Below are 20,599 nucleotides of genomic sequence, written 5' to 3' on the forward strand. Positions count from 1 at the left end.
AACAGTTTCAACCCCACCAGGAGAGGTGAGAAGATACAAAATTTAAAAACAGATACTTTAAAAAATATTAATAATTATCATTACATTATTAATGAGATACAAACTGTACCTTTGCAACATCTCTTTTACCTCAGCTATCCTCAAGCCGGAGGGCATCAAGCACTACTTTAATTAAAGTAAACTGTGGCTGTGTCATAGTGAGTTCTCTATAGCTTCCTGCTGCCTGCAACACGAATTCAACCAAGTATCCCTCACTGTCTGCCTCTGTCTAGCTCTGCAGAGTATCTTCTGCGTCTTCTCTCCCCACACATACACTCCGTACATTCTGCACACCCTGAGCCAACCAGTCTAATGGGTTCAACTTACACATGTCCCTGACTCTAAGATGCTTCACCCCTCCTTCCACCCATTAAAATCCAAGCTTATCAGTTAAGAGCACATGCTGCTCTTGCAGATGATCCAAGTTCTGATTCCAGCACCCACATCAAGCACCTCACAACTGCCTGTGATTCCAGTTCTGAAAGATCAGATGCCCTCTTCTGGATTCTATGAGCACTGCACACACACACACACACACACACACACACACACACACACATAAAAATTAAAGTAAAATTTGAAATTCCATTCCTCTTGAGGGCTGAGCTAAGATGTCTATTTTTGCCTCTCCATCATTCTAATGCTACCACTTGACATAAGTGACTCCCATCCTGCCATACACCTAAGCATGTACCAGACAACTTCTACACAGTATCTCTGACGAAAGTATTTGTTTTGATAGCCACATGCCTCTGAAAGTATAAGATACCAAAAGGGGGATGGGACAAGCGCTACCCATTGTGGATAAATCAGGTCCTCAAACGAAGCAAATGTGTAAGCAAAATACCGAATGAATGCAGCAGGCTGAGAGTCCTCATTTTAGGTGTGTCCTTGCTCCCCCACAATGGGAACTTGAACCAGAACGTGCGCCATGTGGTTGACAGACCACTTCACTAGCAAATAGATTGAGTTGTATTTTTTCAAGGAAAGCAACATCAAATCCATCCACTGAAAGCACCATTAGCCATGGCTAATGTTAATTCTGTGGTTTCCATTAGTGACCATGTGCAGGCAGGTTAGAGGCAGGTGTGTACAGGAGATTCTGCTTGCAGGGGTTGGGGGTGGGGAGGCTATCAAGCATGGAATGCAAAGAAGAGACACTGTGTTGAACTGAGGGATCCTGGGGTGCAGGTGTGCTTATTCTCACTGGGTGACTTCCTCAACCCAACCCCTGTGTGAATGACAGCCCGCTTTGCTCCTACCTGAGTCCCTTTGGATACATTAGTAAAACACACCACACTAGGTGACTTTTAAAAAATGACAGAAATTCATTCCCATGGTTCTGAGAGCTGAGAAGTCTAAGATCAAAGTGACAGCAGAGTCGTTGCTTGGTGGGAGGCTATTTTCTGGTTCACAGACAGTGCTTTCTAGCTGCATACCTAAGCAAAGAGTCAAGGGTCTCTCTTGGGCCTCTTAAAAGGGCACTTACCCTAATCTCCAGGGCCCCATCACCAGGCTTAATTATCTTTCAAAGGCTCTGCCTCCTAATACCACTATCACCTGGAATTAGTGTCTTACCACATGAATCTGGAAAGGACTCAAGTGTTTGGATCTTCTTTGCGTGAGAAATACTCCCACCAAGATTAAAAACCAGTGAGCTATTGAATTATCTAATTATCAGAAAAACGCAGGCTGGGGGCAGGAGAGTGCGATACTGCTTAGCTGTCTCTGGTCTTCCACCCTATCTTAGGTAAAGTTCTTCATGCAATGCCCAGACTGACAAAATGGATGAGTAGACTAGGTGATTCCTCTTATCTTCCTGTGCCTAAGTCCTGAGAAATGAGAAGAGAGACAGCTATCATCCACGAGACACTGGGAGGACACAGTGATGTGCTCCCAAACACATGTGCAAAGTGCTTTGAACGTGTAGAAAGGGCTCAATAAGTCACTCCCACTCACTGTCATTCATCCAAGTAGTTGTGTTAGAATTCGCAAGGGAGCGCATCCTTTGCCACTTGCTCCTGCTGGCCCTTCCAAGGAAGTTTGCTGAATGAGTCCACCAGGGACTCCAAAAGGCAGCACAAGCATTGCCCCATATCATGGGGAAAAAACTTGGAAGTAAGAGGACAGGAAGGGACAAGTTAAATTAGGGTCTTTGGGACAAGAAAAAGCCTGAGGGCCTGAGTTTGATTTCTGGTCCCCAACCAAAATGCTGAAAAGAGAGAACTAACTCCCACAGGTTGTCCTCTGACCTACATGTGTGCACCACTGCATGCACACACACACACACACACACACACACACACACACACACGCAAAAAATATAACTTTATAAAATTAAAATTAGAATCCTTTTTTTTTTTGCTTGTTTGTTTGTTTGTTTTTGGTTTTTGTTTTTTGTTTTGTTTTGTTTTGTTTTTTTTCAAGACAGGGTTTCTCTGTATAGTCCTGGCTGTCCTGGAACTCACTTTGTAGACCAGGCTGGCCTCCAACTCAGAAACCCACCTGCCTCTGTCTCCCAAGTGCTGGGATTAAAGGCATGTGCCACCACCACCAGGCTTAAAATTAGAATCTTTATAGTTGACAAAATTAACACTTCCAGATCTGTCTTAGACCATGTGATCAGTGTGGTCCCAACTGTGGTTCATCACCCCTACTGCCTAATCTTTTACATCCAGGATAGGTCCCTAAGAGTGAGACTTACCAATGAGACAAAAAGCCCAACTTTGGGATAGCATGGACTCTGTGGTTGCCATGGCTACAGCAGAAAAGAGTCCTAATGATCTTCTCTCTCTCTCTCTCTCTCTCTCTCTCTCTCTCTCTCTCTCTCTCTCTCTCTCCTGCCACCCACACTCACTCCCCATATACTGCTCAACTCCCTCTGGTGCAAACCTTCCTCCTTCTCTTGTGCCTTTCTGGGAAGCAATGGCCACTCCAAGACCAGCAACCCTGCCCCATGGAAACAGGTATTTAAAGGACTTGTTAAAGGACAAGGAGAGGGTTTCTTGTGCTTCATGGAGAAACTGTGATTGATCTAGCTGATGAGGGAAAGCTCTCCCTCAAGAAGAGTGTCAACTAATGAACGTGGGAAGGACAGAATAGGAAATCACTATTTTGTAATCCCCAATGCAAGCGTTGACTCCGATTCCCAATTAGAACACATGGACCAAGAACAGGAAGTCACAGCACCATCTCCTGATGCAGAACTGATATGAGGATGTGAGATGGAGAAATGAGTGGCCAAGCTGTCACTCCCTTAGACAGGGGATCAAAGGTTGCATGCGTAGGACTGGGACATCCCCTGAAGGACATAATTCCTGTCCGGTGGGGTCACAAGTTTGTAACATTATTTAAGGTCCTTCCTTGTAATAAACATTTGATTGAACCCAGTTGAGTTCTTAAACTAATTCCAACTTTGGAAGACATATAGAAAGGGAGGAGCAGGGCAAGCGACATGCCAAGGAAAAATCAGGCAAACTCAGAGTATGGAATATCTGGATATGAGAACTGGTCTCAAAGATAGCATCATTCACAGCAATAAAGATGTAACCAACTTAGGGTGTGTTGCCTGGTGGCCAGCCAAGAAAAAGGTACTGTGGCCTTCTAATAGAATAATATTTAATATTCAGAAGCAGTAAGATATTGACATAAACTACAACACAAATAAACCTGGAAAATGCTGGATGGGAAATGTTTGTTGCAAAATATCACATGCTATAAAATTTCCACTATAAATCATCTCTGAAGCAGATGCATCGACAGAGATGGAAAATAGATTAATATTTACCTGGGGCAGAAGGGTTGGTTTGTAGGAAATTGAGGAAGTGAAATGATTGTGGATGGATCCAGGGTCTTTTGGAGGGAGGGAGTCCCTGAAGTTCACAACTTTATGAAGACTCTACTGTCTGGATACAAACATATTTCACTTTTCATCAGTGAGAACTACATACTCTATACACTTTATATCAATGAAGTGTGGGGTGTGAGAATTGTATTTTACTCAACAATGCTATTGTAAGTCTCTCCTCTCTCTCTCTCTCTCTCTCTCTCTCTCTCTCTCTCTCTCTCTCTCTCTCTCTGTAGGTGAACATTTTGCTTAACAGAGACATATGGCAACATATGAAATCTTAGCTCTTTCTCCAGTGGATATTGGATTTTAAAAGTTCAGAAGCTGTGTAAATATTTTGGAGACGATTATGTCAGGCATGAAAATAGCAAGCATACACGTGGAGAGGCTGAGTGGTCAGGACAGAAACAAGCCCCTGAAGATGGGCTTTCTAAGCAGATTCACAGTCTAATGGAACACAACAGTGGAGTCCATTCAAGAGAACTAAGTAAGAAATTGGGTGGTCAGAGGATCAAGGGTCACCGTGTCTTACTACTCGAGCAGGGAGGGACCAACACAGAGGGTAGAAAAAGAGCAAGGAACCCTGTGGTGTGAGGCTGGAGTTGGATAGCTCCCTGTAAGCCAATAGTTAGGACCCAGATGCCAATGAATATGTGAATGCCCTAATTCTGCCACCTGGACCAGAGGAACAGGAACCCCCTAGATGGCTATGAGCAAAACTGGCTCCCAGACCCCGGTTTTAAATAGTATCCCTCTGACCAGAGCCTGAGTTTGCTGAGGACAAATATTTGATCAAAGACTGATGAATAAAAAGGATGAACACAAAACACCAGGCTGAGTCAGGAACTTGATGTTCAGAGAACTCTGAGAAATAGCAGAAGAGCACAGAGGTCATTGGGAAAGGCTTTCCAAATTTGGAAATGTGTTTCCAAATGAATAATTATGTAAATAGAGTACGTCTGTGAATGGAACACAAGTCAGCCTAAGAGTCTACCCTGATATGAAGAAATGAATGGAAAGGGGAAAGAGAACGCTCTTATTTCAGAAAGCCAACTAATAAACATACATAGGATGGTTGGATTGGAAAGCCAGCATCTGGCAGGGATCATTGCAACAATTCAGGCAACAAAACTTGATGGATGATGACCAGGGAGTTAAAGAGAAACAATTGAGTCTTTTGTGTCTCAGAGCATGTCCTGGAGAGTCTCGTCTTCATCAAAAGTTCACACTACCAGGTTTGGGACAATTTGAAGGCATGTGACCCCAGACAGGATGCAAAAAACTTGGGTGAAAAATTCTCAGTCCTCGCTGCCTAACCTGGGAGGCGGTGGGGGCTGCTCGGTGCTCCAACTGTGTGTGAGACAGTTGGCTTCACCATCTAGCACCAAAATAGATAGATAGATAGATAGATAGATAGATAGATAGATAGATAGATAGATAGATAGAGATAGAGAGATAGAGAGATAGAGAGATAGAGAGATAGAGAGATAGAGAGATAGAGAGATAGAGAAATAGAGAGATAAAATAAAATAAAATCTTAGCCCAGGTCTAAGCCAGAGGAAACACTGAAGAAACCCAAAGCTGATGATCATGATACAAAACCAGCGACTCTGAATTGCAAAACATGTTAAGATCATTAAGGTCATGTTTCCACAATGATGCAGAAAAGGCACTTGACAGCTGGCTATGATGAGGGACCAGAGTGGGATGTTTTAGACATGAAGAGCCTGATTATTGACCCACCAATGAGACTTCTGGGTAAAAGACACATGGGAGTTCTTTACAGGAGTTTTGCAATGTTTATGATTGCAATTGTTACAAGAGTGTGAAAAGGAAAGAAACACAAGGAGAAAAATTAATGTAACAGTCTCCTCTTCAGAGTTTTAGAGTTTGGACTGCTGTGTTGCCCTTGGACCTTCTCAAGTTTTTGGTTACTTGGTGTAAATCCATATATTTGTTTACTGCTCAGCCTCCTTGACTTGGTGGGGAGCCCCTGGAATTCCTGCACAGGGTATTATTCATTTCAGATTCTCCTGAGCCTAGCACAATGTCCAGAACCTTCAGTAGGTGTTTGCTGAGCCAGTGAATCAACGCATCAGACTTCTTAGATTAGCCGGGAGATCCCGTGTACATCCTGATCATTGCTTCTTTTTCCATAGCTTTAGCTGGAATGTTCCCCTCTGAAAACCAGAGAGTATGTTTGTCCTGTAGTAGCAGACCTATACCCTAAAGTGTCCTACTGTCTGGGCTCTAAGGAATGAACTTCTTGCCTCTTTGCTATATGGAGAACAATGGCCCCTGGTTGTTTAATCCTGGCCCATTGTGGCAGCCTTGACTGCTCGGCTCTCACTTCTGATTCCTGTGAATGTCACTTGACTCCCAGAGGTCTGCAGCCATAATTCAACATTTTGTTAATGGCCACTTAAAATGTTCCTGAAATAGCTAACAGGCCCAGGGGACAGAAGGTGTTCTTCTAGAAAAATCATTCTGCTAGGAAGGCAGCGTCAGCCTTGGCCCAAACTTTGGAAGACACAGCTACTTGTTCCCTTTGATGCTGTATCTCTTCCATCCGCAGCCTGTCACCCTTTCTGAGAAAAGAGGGGGTGGGCATCACTCAGGACCATGAGGGAGAAAGTGAGGGTTCCTTATTCCATTTCAAGTATGATGCCTAATGGAAGGCAACTTAACGAATCCAGAATGACTTGGGAGACAAGCAATGCCTATGGCCTATGGGGATTATCTTGATTGCATTAATCAAGGTGAGAAAACCTGCCCACTGTGGGTGGCACCACTCCCTGGCTGGGATCTTGACTATACGAATAGAGAAAGAGAAGTGAGCTGTGGCATTCTTGCCTGAGGATGTCGTGCTTCAGGCTCCAACCGCCTTGACCACCCCACCGTCATGGACTGTACTTTGAACTGTGAGCCAAAGTAGGCTCTACCTCCTGTAAGCAGCTTTTGTCTGAATATTTTATCACAGCGTTTAACACATACAAAAGAAAGCAAAGCCGTGAGCGTGCTAGATTCCCTACTGAGCCATTTCTACTCCAGAGAGAGGAGCTTCATTCACCACAGCCAGGGGCAGAAGGAGACCATAAGAGAACAAGGGCAAAGAATCCCAAGGGAAACCCTCTGGATAAAAAAGTAAAAATAAAACAAAGCAAAGAAGAGTCAGAAATGCACAGCTCCGTATTAGGAGGCGAGTCTTTGTGTGGGTGGACATGGTGAGCCAGGAAAGAGCAAGAAGAAACTCCTGCAGGTTGAGACCAATTATGCGACAGTGTTCATATTGTTCCATCCTCACAAACTCTAATTAAATCACTTGCTCAGGTTCACCCTGGTAATATGCAACCCTAGTGCTGACTCCTAAAGTTATCCAAATATTTTTATCAACTGTTAGTGTTGCTCTAGGGCCTCTCTGCCACCTGCAAATATGACTGCTTGAACACACTAGGACTGGACATTTAAAGTCAAGTCACTGACAGGCAGAGGGACTGCTTGGCCTCTCCCTGTGTATGCCTGGATAGGAGAGATCAAAAGCCCACACAGAGAACAGGGCAGCTGGAAGGTCGTCGGAAGCAACCCAGGCCTGTGCCCAGCTCCCAGAACTCTGGTGCTTGTGAAGTGCAAAACTTACAGCTCAGAGATTCAGTTCCCTTCTTGCCCTGAAAAGGGGAAATGCAATCTACAGAGTGCATGCATAGCTCCCAGCTGTGTTCCTGGTGACAGCAGCTGCACACATGCCATCCACCTCGGGTGACCCACACATTCATCATCGAGGAAAGGCCTGGTGTGGCCACTTTTGGAAGCAGCATCTTCTCTTGGAGAATGTTGCTCTTTCTCTAAGGCTGGAGCTGGAGCCAGAGGGTAGTAATGGAAAGCTGGGTGGCTATCTTGCAATCCCAAACCTCTCACTGGCTCGCAGCCACAGAGCACTGAGGCTGCCCCAGTCTCCTCCATTAACCTAACAAGGGTAAGAGATGCTATAAGGACCAGAGAGCTCTGTGGAGGGCTGAGCTCCGCAGTTGGGACCCCCACCCCAACCCCCCAAACTCAGTTCCTCTCCTTGGCTTCAGATCTAGCTGAATGCCAGATGGCAAGGCAAGGAGGACACTAAAAGGTAGAGCACAGTAAGCCTCAATTTTAACCCCTTAAGCTCTGGCTTGAAAACCTGCTGGTGAGTGGTCTGCCCTCATTGGCCTCAGTGCTGCACAGGAAAGCAGGACTCACGGTGCCTTGCCAGAGGAGGCTCAAAAGCAATCATCAAACACGAGCTCTAATCTTCAAGGCTTTTTTTCTGTCTGAGAGGCCTTACCCCTGTCACTAAACCTGTATTAAACTGTGAAACAGACACAACATTGCATCTTCCACTGCCAGAAGGACAAAATAGCATCTCATAAGGCACAAATTCCTTAAACTTACTCCAGTCCTGTCATAATTTTTGCACAAGTAGAGATATATAGGTATGCAAAATAGGTATGCTAATCAAATATTTACTCATAAGTAGTATAAAGAAATTGGTTTTAAAGCAATTATTTACAGGCTAGACAGATGGCCTGGTGGTTAAGAGCAATGGCTGTTCTTCTAGAGGATCCAGGTTCAATATTCACAGGGCCACTCACAAACATCTGAAGGTTCATTCCCAGAGGATCCATCACCCTCTTCTTCCCTCCATGATCACTAAATTCATGTGGCACACAGACATACATTCAGGCAAATATGCAAAAAAAGAAAATAGAATATTAATTTCTTAATTAATATGCATATAAATTTCCATTTTAAAAAATAAATGCAAATTTTCATATTAATGGTACGGGTGCATTTGTTTATTTTTACAGATAAAATTAAATCTTGGCTGAATATTTAATATTGTACGACACAGAGCATTCCCAACATTTTTCAGAGCTGATGGATGGTGTTATGTTTTATAATCATCAACACCGAGAAAATTGCTTTGCTTGAATGTACCGTAAAACGTGGCAGAAGTTTAAAGCCATTTCAGAAGTCATTGGAAATCCTGTTTTAATCCAGAGCCAAAATTCATTTAATGGTGTCCCTTCATGAAACTTGTGTCTGCAACTCAAAACAGAAAATTGTAGCATCAAACATGAACATTGAAACACAAAGGAATCCAAAGGTAGACAAATTTGACACTTAACATGTTGAGGAGGGATGAGGGGAAATTACTATGTCATCGTTTTTCTATGATTAAACCATCATGCTCTTGTAAGAGCAGAAATAACTTTGTACATATAGTTCAGAGCCTAGTGTGGAATCCAAGCAGAGGTGTCTTGGGCAATGCTCACTGGCCATTCACAGCATGATGTCAAGTGCACTGCATCAGAGCTGCAGTGAAGCTGTGGCACTTGCTCAGCACTGCTCAGCACTGCTCAGCACTGCCAGAAACACTCCAGTTTCATCACACATTTGACTGCAAGTTAACTTTCGGCCATTGGGTGGGTGTTCAGAATCTTTTATGGCTGCTCAATTGTCTATGGTACTCACGTGCAAACTCATGACCTACAGTTTTAGATACTGAGGACTGGGCAGACTGGAAAGTTTATGGCTTAGACATCATTATTGGTTTAAGATGCTAGGAACATCCTTGCCTATAGCAGCCGGGAAGGAGGCTAGACTGACGAGCAAAATCCCCTGCCCAGGAGTGCGGGTAACAGATAACCAAGCTAGGGCACTTCAGAGGTGTCTTTCAGAACATTGGTGATCTGGAGCAGGACTATGCAAGTTCCACTTACACTCATTTCTATCTGAGTACAGGACAGGAGTTTTAAGCTCTATTTCTTCCCTCACTAAGCAAACAGAACAGAGCTCTGTATCCCATGGGGCTGCTGGGAAAACTAGATGAGCTTCTTTCCGTGTAACCTGTGGACAAAAGTGTCTGGGATGCTCAGAGAGCACTAGCATTCACTTGTATATTGTATAAACTACACAGTGTGGGACCACGGGAAGAAATTCAGTTTGGATGTGGTCTAAGAGTCTACCTTAGCCTGGGCTTAACCACAGCAGTAGCTAGGTGCTTGGTGTGTTCACAGCCTTACCCACAACCTCTCTTGAGAACTCCTAATGCTACATTGTCAATATAGATTTAAAAACACATCCTTCTGTCCCTGGATCACGTGTCACTATCACCCACCAAGCTCGGAAATAGTAAAATGAACAGCATTAGGGCTGGGGGTGTAGCTCAGGTGGTAGAAAGCTGGCCTAGCATGCAGAACACCCTGGGTTCCATCCCTAGCACCTTGTAAACTGGGCGAGCTTAAGATCATATTCAGCTACAGAGGAAAGTGGAGCAGGCCTAGGCTACATGAGACCCTGGCACAAAGCAAACATAATGAATAAAGCAGATATTCAGTTCCTGGTCAATTTGAGCCTTATACTTATTTCATGTAGTCACTATGAACATGCCTGTGAAGCATCAGTAGTGAGATGCTATTATTTAATAGATGAGGAAACAGAAGCCTGGAAGTCACACCCATTTGAACATGTCTGGCTCTGGCCGTTGTTAATGTTACTAGAGGCTACAACGCTCCCTTTGTATTATTGTCTCAGATGCCAGAGCCCTGTGGCCCTCTATCATTTGCTGTGCTTTCTCATCCTGGATATCCCTTGGTTGTCTGTCACCAGTGCTCCTGGGCAGACTGTTCTCCTTGTAGCCTAGCCTCCTTCCCAGATTCTATAGCTGAGAATGTTCCTAGCATTCTAAACCCCAGGATTGTGTCTAAGCCATAAGCTTCCCAGTTTCCCCAGGCCTCAGTGTGGAACTAGACTATGCTCAAACACAACCTAAGGCTGTCTCTGTGGGCTTGGATTTAGCTTCCAGAATCTATGATGAACTCCAGGACCTCTCAATAAGCCATGCATATACATTTTGGAAGGGCCGGACCATTAATTGCCACTACAATGGCTGGCTTCCAGCACCCCACTCTCCCCATGTTCTTCCTAGATGAATCCACTCTTTTATCTCTAAAGGCACTATTCTTCCTGGCATCCATCAGAGGCATTTAACTTCAAAGCTTCGTGGTATTGGGCAGTGGGTGGATCTGTAATCTGAGTTGCTAGTTCCACCGGTCAGCACTTCTTTCCAATGTCCTCCATCAATGGCTTTTAACCCCCAACCTCAACTATCTATTCAGGAAGGAAAAAAAAAAATCAAACACTCTCCCAGCTGGAAGTAACATCAGAGGTCATTAATCTAACTCTTTACGGGACATGGGACATCGATCCTTGCCTAGAGGTGATCCCCTGGCTTCGGTTAGCCCTAAGGAGCAGGCACAAGCAGGGTTAGAGTGCTCTAGACTCCCAGGATAAGTCTTTCCAATCATCTGGCAGCCACCTCTCTGAACTCCCACCCTCTGCCCAGCAGCTTGAGTTCTGTCCTTTGGCCTCTGTTGGAGAAGGCCCTCCTTCCATTTTCTATGATTGTTTTCTAAGTGTTTGGAGACAGCAATCCCATTGCCCTCGAGTCACCTGCTTCCCATTTCAGCCTGAGCAGTAGGAGCCTTTCATATACTCCTTCATCACTCATGGCCTCTGACATATAAGTAGCATCACTCTGCTCAGCAACCATCCCTTACCGCCTCTTGCTTCATAGATGGGCTCAACCCACTGCCAGCAACAAAGGTGAGTAGCTTCCTCCTTGAAGTCAGGTAGAGGAACATTCAAGAAGATATGGTAGGGAAGGTTGGGAAGGGAACCATGGGATCGAGAAAATAATAACACAGGTGCCAGGGAAGATGAGTACTAGAATGAAAACAGCTTATGGATAGACAGTAGCTGGCGAAACAGAGACAGCTCACCTCCTTAGGAAGAACTGTTGCTGGGCAAACCACACACACACACACACACACACACACACACACACACACACACACACACACACACCACCCCAAGAGGATCAAAGCAGCAGAGTCTGGAAGAGTAAAGCTCAACACAAGAGATGATTGAGTTTTGAAGAATGGCTCTTGGAATCCATCATAGGTCCCAAGTTGAAGATACAGGTCTAGAAAGCCTGGGATTTAAAGCAAGTTTAGTGCAGGCATCTTTCTTTCTAAGCCGTCCTTGAGACCAGACTCCATCTCGCCAAACAGATGGAGAAGCAAAAAAGTAAGGGAGAGATGAGGTCTTGAGTGGGTGATTTACTGAGCAAGTACTCTCAGACAAAGCCTCTGGAGTGGAGTAAGACAAGAATGGAAAATTAAAGAGTCTGCCTAACCCCCAGGAAGCTCCTAGATGCTCAACCTGACCCCATGAAGCTTGGAGTATAAATTACATCATTGGTCCACATAAAGGCAAGATATTCATGACTGGGCATTTTGGACTCATCACAGGCTCCCTGTCCACAGGCTGCCTCCAGGTGATAGGGGGGCTTCTACCAAGCCACCCAAGAAAGGTGTAGTGATCTGTTATAAGGTGCTCTGCCCACAGCAGCTGTCTCGGCAATATCTGTAGACCACCTTTAACATCTCACACAAATATTCTTGCTGGTCCATACCTGTAAGACCCAGAGCGGATCCAGGCTCACACCTGCTGTGCTAATATAAATAGAAAACTTCAGTTAGGTGGGGCAAGGAGGGGAGGCAGCTACAGACAGACACACGGGGCTCCTGGTTGGGATTCTGAGAGTGAGATTCTGTGCCTCCCTGCTCCCACCACAGCAGCTCTGTGCATCTGTGCACTTCTGTTTCTACTGCCTAGGCTTAAATAAAAGCAAGCCAAATAAATAGCTACGCATACTGAAAAGTAGCATCCGCTCCTTCCTCTAGTCTCAGTGTAAGTGGAGGTTTTAGTTTTAGTAAAACAAATGTGGGACAAAGAGTTGTCCTTGGAAACTCTCTAGTTCATCCCACTCATTCTACAGACAGGGAAACTAGGGCTCACAGAGGCTCATTATCCATCAATGGAAGTCAAATACATTCTTTCTCTGCTGCATGGTCATTGAATAAGTCTGCACAGAGTGTTCCTAAAGTGCTAAGAAAGTAAGTGCTATAGGAAAAAAAATTACTCTAGTATCAGAGAATGCTGCCTCAGGGGCTTCTGTCTCCCCAGAAACTTCAGATTTACCAAATAATCCACATGTTGTATGTCTGCTTGTTGGCCGCAGCTGCTGTCTGGCAACCACAAGTCTAGCCAGAAAGTATTGGTTTGAAGATAAATGCATGTAGAGGTGTAATATATGAGACTTCAAGTGTGCATAAGACACATAGCCCACTCATTTTATATTATGATAGAGCACAGGTTAGGTGTCCTGGCTGCCCGTGTTTGACATTTCAACCTAACTCCTTCAACTACCGACAGACAAAACTGAGAAAGCACAAAGCCCAACTTGAGCATCATGTTTTTGGTCCTTTGTAAGGAATGAGAAGCCTGCTACTTTGAAGTGTGAACTGCTTTAGGACGCACTGCTTCCAGCAGCAGCAAGCATGGTCCTAAAAGCTGCTAATTCAACCTTTGAGGAATTGGGTTTTAGATTTAGGGTGGTCGTAGTCGGGGGTGGGGGGAAATCCCATTACAGCCCCTCCTATGGAAATTAGCAACAAACTAGATTCACTGTATAGAAAGTGTTTTAGAGCCCAAGTCTTCATTGGAGGAAATATTTTCTATAGAACCAGAAGACTGGTAAGTTTCTAAGTAAACAAGCTCCCAGCAAGCTTGCATATTCTCTCTCTCTCTCTCTCTCTCTCTCTCTCTCTCTCTCTCTCTCTCTCTCTCTCTCATTCATGTGCTATCTGTATGAATGTGTGTGCATGCATGTATGCTTTACATGGATGTGAATGCATGTGGAGGTCCATAGTCGATGTTGGGAGGCTTTCTTAATCTCTCTCTATCTTAGTCATTGAGTCAGGGTCTCTCAATTGATCCCAGAGCTCACTGATATGGCTAGTCAAGTTAGCCAGCTTGCTCTAGAGATCTTCTGTCTCACCTACTGGGTTTTGAAATTCGAAGAAAGACCCATGCCCACCTTGGTTTTTATGTGGATTCTAGAGATTTGAACTCCAGTCCTCATAGTTACAGAGCAAACTCTTCATCTACCAAGTCAAGACTCCTCTTGGATCAACAGTTATGGGGAGGGGGGTTAAAATAATTCCCAAGGAAGAAGGCAGAGAAATATATATCCACCCAGCAAGTTACTGGGCATTAGCTCAGAGCTATGCAGCTTTCTCTCCAAGGAGACAGTATGAGTCATCTTAAGAGCTCCCAATCACAGCCTCACCCCATCAGCACAGCAGCACAGATGCAACATGCCCCCAAAGATTTACTCCCAGACAGCTCACAACCTACCAGTCTACAAACCAGAACATGGTAGCCAGAGGCTGGCATCATGGAAACCCCATGACCAGCACAGCAAAGCTTGGCTCTCCAGACCATGCCAAAGGCTGACAGGTCCTGAGCCTCCAAGACTATTTAAGCTCATCTAATTTACATTACTGTTATGTTAGATCGTTTTGACATACAGTCCAGACTTTATAGGTGGCAGGGAATCAGGACTTATACCTGTGAGCTCAGGACTACAGCGTAGACAGTCGTATAAGGAGTACCACAATTGGGCCTCACTAAGGATCGGGGTGGGTCTCATTCAGGCATGCAAGAATAGATTTCCAGTATATCATAACAAACACAGAAGAAACAGTGGGACCAAGATAAGTTGTACCATGTACACTGATGCATGATACCAGCCCAGTAAAGCACAAGTCTATAAAAATTATGCAGCTGAAAGGAGATACCCTCAAAATACCAAAATATTACATGTGGTTATATAATAAGGTTATTAGGGTGCAATTTCCATTCCTTCCCCTGCCCCTTCTTTCCCATCTTTCTCTAGTGACTATGGATTGATTTTATAACCAGGAAGTATAAGGGCTTCCCCAGATTGAACAAAATCCCAGGTACACATGCCAGAGAGGCTGAAAGATGTGCATTCTGCCCCATATTAGCCAGTCACCTTACATCCATAGCTTTAAACCTACTTAACACAGACTCTGAGGACATATTTTGAGAGCTATATGCAAAGAAGTTCTAGGTCTTCAGAATATGTAGATGAATGAAAATATTGGCAGGAGGCTGTTGTCACATGTAGCCAAGGCTGGCCTCAAACACAATGCATAGTTGAGGATGACCTGGAACTCCCAATTATCCAGCCTCCTTTTAAATGTGTATTAGTGTTTTGCCTGAATGTATGTCTGTGCACCACCACATGCGTGTCTGGTACTCACAGGGCCAGCGGAAGGCATCAGGCTCCCAGAACTAGAGTTACAGATGGTTAGGACCATCATATAGGTACTGGGAATAGAGCCTGGGTCCTTTGGAAGATCAGCCAGTGCTCTTAACCACGGAACCATCTCTCCAGCCCTATGTTTGGAATTGTTTAAAGATATTAAACTTAGTGACACATAGTAAGACAATGGAGACCAGACACTGGGATGGGAGAAGGGGAAGACTAAAGATATGCTAATCAAAGGACAAAAAATTTCAGGAGATGTAAAGTGCAAGAGACTTATTGACACTGTGATACAATTAATAACAATATACCATATACTTGAAAATCAAAACGATTATAGATTTTGTGTGTTCTCAATATACATACACATACCTACACAAGAGATAAGCATGTGTGGTAAAGCATGTACTTAATACAACCATTTTACGTTTAAGTAATATACATATATATATACATATATATACATATATATGTGTGTGTGTGTGTGTGTGTGTGTGTGTGTGTGTGTGTGTGTGTGTGTGTATGTGTATGTATATAAAATATCATGTTTCACATCATAGGTTCAACATTTTCCTTATCAACTCGAAAACACTTTTAAAACTATCAGTGGTTTAAAATGTAAGAGCTGAGTCCATTTATCCCCAAGATCCTTTTTAGCAGCAATGTTCCATGCTTCTAAGAAGGAAAAGCATCATGTCAGGTCTACACAGAGGGAAGGTAAAGTATGTGATGCTTTGAAGACAGAAGACAAAGAGGAGAATTTAGATGGTGATATTGTGGAAGGAGACGGCTTCAGTTAACACAAAACTGGACTTTAAAGGTAAAGTAGCATTGAAAGACACAACGAGCTAGGGCACAAAAGAGAGAGAGAAAGGCCCATGAGCTAGGACAATGAGTAAATTAAGGGATAGACAGTAACCACTCACCCAGTGAGGCTCTGCTTGGTATTGGCAGGGTTGGGGAGACCTAACCTCTACTTGACATAATATTTGCAAAAGCTGTTTTGAGACTAGGCCTGGACTAGCTGGAATAGAGCTAGGTTGTGACAGCACAGGCCTAGTCTACTTGGATTATTGCTGCACCATAGGTCCTGCTTGATAGACAAGCACAAATATGGCACAGTGAGAAAAGCTATACCTGTGGTGCAGAGATTACCTGACCCATGTTAGAGGCCATAGCATGGTGTGTGTGCTTCCTGGAGGTGAATTGGAAAGTGTGAGAGACAACATGGAAGTCAAACCAGAGAATAAGAGACATTAGGGTACCCAGCAAAAGGAGAAGCCCTGAAAACATCGAGAACAGAGAACATAGCAGATGCCTGTACTCTGAAGTTGCTGTCACGGGCTGGAAGTTTAGGAAGAGTGGAGTCCAAAGAACCAGACTACAGATCAAGTTTATTTAGCAGTCCTTCTCAGAGCAAGCTACTCCCCCAGCTGAGCCTTGGGTGTTACTGGTCCCACTTCAGAGATGAGAAAACTGGAGCTAAGCAAACTAACACTAGTTCCCACCACACACACACACCCCACAGAGTTGGAATCCCAGTTCAGATGGTTTCTCAAATTCCACGTCTTCCAGATACATACTCCCATGTAGTGAGATATGATTAGACCCATGTGTCCTTGTCAAAAAACAAAACAAAACAAAACAAAGACACAACCTTTGTCGGCCTCAACCTCCACCATCTCTGTAATGTTATATGCTGTAGGGTAGTAAGATCCATTCAGTGAGAAAAGAAAACTGGGCCTTTCCTGAGAAAAATCTCACATTTAAAGAATAAATACTCACAATGATGGACAAGCTACACGGAAGGGTCGTTCCAGTTCCTGGACCTGAACACAGATGAACCCCAGTGTGATCAGGCAAAGGAGCAACATAAGGCCCTGTCACATGTTGATGACAAATGACAGGAATTCACCTGGCAGCAGTAGTCAGCTCCTGACAGGACCTCTACTCGAAGCGGCTCCCTCTCTAGACGATGAGTTTCACTTAGTGCTCCAGGCAGAGAAAGCAGTGCTCCCCTGCCATCTCCCTGCCCATGTCCTTGCAGCCTCCCTCATCAATCTGATCCCTGCAAACAGTGGAAGCAGGCAGAGCCCCTTACACATGCGCTCAGCATCTCATCTCATAGCCATGTGGCTGGCAAAGACATAAAAGGCTTCCTCACATAGTATCATGAATGCTCTTTCCTCCAACAACACCGCTGGTGAGGTCAATGTTAGATGAGCGAATGCCCATGTAGAAAGCATGCAAGAAGACAAAAAATAAAAAATAAAAAAAATAAAAAAACAAGGATGGCAAGGACTTCAAACCCATGCCTACCATGTTGGCCTTGGATTCGGGCCACAGAGTCACAACCTCTATCACCTCCTACCTCATCCCCTTTCTACTCTGGGTCACTAGGGTCAGCTTCTGTGAGTTAGAAGGCCCAGAATCAAATCTTTCTTCTGGTTCACCAGGGAGGAAACTCAAACCTCTCTGAAGCCAGACTGTTCCTGGGCAAAGGCTCAGAATGTATCTGCATAGGCAGGGAGCACGCCTGCTTACTCTGCACTCAGCATTCCACACCTGGCTTCCTGGGGACTTTGAGTCTCCGTGAACAGCCTTCGCTCACTCTGCTAGAATCACAGCTCATTCACTAATTAAAGGGTATTACACACTTCATTGCACAGCAGCTAAGAACTTGGAATAAGGAAGCTTGTGCTACAGCATTCACCCCGGAGATGATGTTCTGGGCTTTATAGGAAAACTGGATCCAGAAAAAGAGCTGTCCACCTGTGACATCCCCTCCCCCACACTTAAATTCTCTAATAAGTCAGTCATGGTTGCTTTGAGAAAGAAGGTAGGCACTGTGTCAAAACCCACAGCAGGGCTTGAAAGAAAGCCCACTAGAGAGGAATGGCTATTCCAGAGAGTGAAGGAAGGAAGAGGCTGGGAAACTGGCTTCTCCAACAGTGGCTCTAATAGTCTCACTGAGGATGTGAGAGCCCAAGTAAAGCTTGTCTATACCCAAGGCCCAAAGGACACAAAGGTACATCAGAGGTTCACTCCTTAGAGTGGGGTCTTGGACATGTCTCCTATCATATTATCCCCAGCAGAGGGTCAGCATGGGTGCCCACTGTCACCCGTTGTTGAGGATTATATTCTTAGCACCTACAGTGGGTGTCATCCTGACATCCTGAGCAGACAGAAGAGAACACCAAGGGCCAACATCTCTTCAATGCTTGGAGATGTTACACACAGAGGGGTCAGTCCAAGGGTGGGCATTCAAACAGATGAGTCTAAGACTTGCTAAGATTAACAGATAGTGTGTGCCACTAATTAAAGAATAGACCTTATCCGCAGGCAAATTCAGTGTTTCAGAGGATCAGAAGTCCCAGTTAGGATTTAAAACTGGACTTTTGGCTGCTTGGAATACTAGCAATTCAAATGATGAACCAAATATAAACAAGCAGCCTGAAATCAACAAGGCTCTACTTCTAAAGAGAACTGGGGTATGAGCAGAACTACCAGTCAGTCATGCCATCATGAGGAGTGTGAGGATGCTTAAAGACTCAGCCCAGGGTCTGCTGCCCAGTCTAACATCTCTGAGACACCCTGCATCTGCCATCTGTGGGTTTCATGTGTGTGCAGGCAGATAGAGGAAGAGCTGAGTGCACTCTTAAGCTACACAGTACAGCAATGACTCTGAGCGTTGCCAGGCACTAGAAAGCAAGGGCTGGAACACAGCAATGGTTTCGGGCTCCAAGAACGAGGCATTTTCTCTATTCTCCCCCCAAGGCCCCTCAGACATCATTTGTGCATGACGTATTTTAGGACCCTGTTTGTTCCTTTAAGAAGGGCTGGTAGCTTCCTTCTCCGGCTCAGACTGGCTTCATCTTTAGCAAACGCTGCCATAGGTTTGGCGATGCTCTTCCTTGGAATGTTTAAAAGGGATAATAATACAAAACGGCTCCCCCAGGAAACAGCTCTAGCACACAGGCTGTGAGAGGCAATGCCCCTGGCACTCTGGGCTCTTTCAGAATGAGATACAGCCAACAGCAAGTGCAAAGACTGAAGGCAGAGACTGGCTGGAGCATAAAGAGAACCTCAGAGTGAGAGGCAGGTGGCCCTGAGAGGGGGTGGGGAGGGCTGCACTATGGGAAAGGGGGGGATGTCTTAATGAGGCAGAACCCCCAGACAAGTGCTGACAACACAGTCCAGTTCTCTCGATGACTGCTGCACCTGCCATCCCCAAGTTGTCACTGTATTTAGGCTCAAGGCTCTGAGTCCCTGACACTCTCCTCCCCACTGCCCCAGGAAGCTATGGGGAAAGCAGACACAGTGCACTGCAGAAGGGTCCCACAGTTCCTGATACCCCAGACTTGCCTGGCAGTGTGGAAGAGCTGGCAGTTGCTGTCTGACCTGTTACACCAAGTTATGCCTAGCAGTTCACTAATTGGGATAAGAACCCTAGCGGCAACAGATCTGCTCCCGTCCTTCCCTCTCAGCCCCCTCTGGCAAACTCATCCTGAACATGAGCCACATCCCCTCCTCTTTACTCAACTCTACACTCCCCCCGCCCCAGGCTTTCCAATCCCACAGCTGCTCACCCCCCTCCTCCCTCCCTCCTCCCGCACCCACGTTGTGAGGCAATTGTACACAGAGAAAACGAGCCTTCGAGTTTCAAGCTAGAGCGCTCAGACAAGCCAGCCTCCGGGACCACCTCATCACATCTGTCTTCTCTCTGTCCGTCCTAGAAAGGAGCCTCTACCTGACTGGCCTCCCTACGGTAGTACCATGGACAGTTCCGTGGCTTCACCCTGCCTGCAGGAGGACCAGATGGAGCCTCCGGAGGCTCTTTTCCTCTCCACACAATTCAGGCAAGCAAAGGAAGGAAAGAACCTTCCACACCTCTGCAGCATCACCTGCTCAGTGAGCTCCCATGGACACGGGAGTCATTCAGACTGTCTGGGGCCCCACACCCCCTCCTGTGACAGCTTTAGCTCCAGCCCAGCCCACACGATGCAGACAGAGCCTGGTGCCACTTCCGAGCACAGATAAAGGGGAGAGAGAGAAGAAATGGAGAGGGAGACGAGAGAGAGAGAGAGAGAGAGAGAGAAAAAGAGAGAAGAGAGGCTGCCATCTCACCAATGACAAGATGTTTCTGTCACACGGTTCGGACATCAAGCATCCTGGACAATGGATAACCCAGGCCTCTTCCCTCTGACTGGGGGAAAGCCCAACTCAGCACACCTGGGGGAGTGACCCCCAACAGCGAGCCCCTGTAGCTCTCCAATCTGAAAGGACCACAGTACTCCATCTGACAGGTAACCTATTCTACAAATAGGTCCAACAACTCGAACCAGCTACCCTCTTGGCCTTCAGCTGGGTCTCCGCCCTCTCTCCTGCATAGCCGAGATCCCAAGACAAACAGAAGGCCACCAGCACACCACTTCTACTGAAGAGTGAACACAAGAGCAAACTGAAAGCCAAGTACTCAC

General features: G+C 45.3%; 1 protein-coding gene across 1 annotated transcript in view; it reads right to left on the minus strand.

Annotated features, from left to right (window-relative positions):
- Asic2 (acid-sensing (proton-gated) ion channel 2) overlaps positions 1 to 20,599 on the minus strand; it is a 1,088,234-nt gene that overhangs the window by 1,066,868 nt on the left and 767 nt on the right. The window lies entirely within an intron of this gene.

The sequence above is a fragment of the Mus musculus genome, chromosome 11 (assembly GCF_000001635.26).
Source record: "Mus musculus strain C57BL/6J chromosome 11, GRCm38.p6 C57BL/6J".
Taxonomy (NCBI): domain Eukaryota; kingdom Metazoa; phylum Chordata; class Mammalia; order Rodentia; family Muridae; genus Mus; species Mus musculus.